The sequence below is a fragment of the Leucopleurus acutus genome, assembly GCF_964270905.1.
Source record: "Leucopleurus acutus genome assembly, chromosome: 14".
Taxonomy (NCBI): Eukaryota; Metazoa; Chordata; class Mammalia; order Artiodactyla; family Delphinidae; genus Leucopleurus; species Leucopleurus acutus.
Genome location: NC_139156.1, coordinates 13,907,607 through 13,909,067, shown reverse-complemented (window position 1 = coordinate 13,909,067; position 1,461 = coordinate 13,907,607).

Below are 1,461 nucleotides of genomic sequence, written 5' to 3'. Positions count from 1 at the left end.
GAAAGTCATGTGGTGGGATGGAAACAGCAGCAACAGCGCTGACTTATCCTGAATAAACGTTCATTCAACACCTATTCAGCAGAGCACAAGCTCTGTCCCTGCAGCGAGGGAGAGGATGACTCAGACCCGGCTCCTAGCATGCAGGGATTTCCATCTAGCAAGGATAAGGTAGATCCATGATGATCCATCACACCCCAGGAAGTTCCATTGCTCCATTAGAGAACTGGAAAAAACACCGAGGGAGTTCAGAAGCAGGTGCATGTCTGGGTTCTTAGAGCACTATTTACAGAATCACATTATTTGTATGCATCTGCCTGCCTCTATCGAAAATAACTATCTTATTTCAAAGTGTTTTCTCACTCACTTTCTCATTTTACTCTGACTTGTGAAGTAGGCAGAGTAGTTAAGATTGTTTTCCAGATGAGCAAAAGTGCAACATGAACGTTTTAAATGGTCTGCCTTAGGTCACGAACACCACCAGGCAAGAGTGGAACAAGAACCACCCTGTCCATCTCAGCCCTTTCCTGCAGCAGAAGTATCTAGAGCAGAGGGTGCGCATTAAGAAGTTGTATAATTGCACGAGACACCTAGCAAGTGTAATAAAGCCAAACAGGCAGTTTGGATTTAAAAGGGCAGGATGCAGGCGGCCTCTGAAGGTTCTGAAGAGAGAACAGGACCCAATGACAGTCCTCCATTCCTGCTTCTCCTCCTCAAGTCTGTCTGTAACACCCCACCCTAGGCCTGTCCTTAAGGTTCATCCCAAATTTTTTCTGCCCACACTGTTTTTTTCCCTCTACGGAAAAATTTCACCCCACTAGTCCCACTCATCTCCCAGGGGAGGGCGCGTGGCCGTTCTCTCCTGGACCTCGCAGTACGCCCAGCCAGCACACCGCTCTGCTCAGGGCTGGTAAGTATCTGCGGAATCACTGAATTCCTGGGTCCTCCACAGCTTAGTAAGGGTACCCAGAGTTCTTCCAACCCTCCCCCCGAGAGTGGGCCGGCAAAGGCCGCCGCCCGGAGGAGCTCCCCGACCGCGAGGAACGAGGGGGTGGTTGGGGAAAGCCCGATGGCCTGAGTCCCAGGGCCACCGGGAACCGGCGCCACCCGAGGTTCGAGTCCCCAGCTGGAAGCCGGGGCTAACCCTCTCACGCCTCCGCAAAAAGCGCTTCATGAGAGCGTTAACTATTCTTCCATCTGAAAACCTTCGGGGAAGGAGTGGAAAACGACGCCAGGAGGGAGCCGGTCTCAAGAGTCAATGAACCCAACCCCGTGGGCCAAACCCTCAGGGAGAGGGAGGAGGGAGGAGGACGAAGTAGCCATTCGCTACTCCGGCTGCGGGAAGAACGTGAGGCTGGAAGCATCGCGAGATCTGGAGTCGGGATCTCGCTGCGTTGCCTAGCGACTGGGAGGACGCTCGCGGGCCCCCCAGCTAACCCCCGCTGTAGGCTTAAATCTCCTACC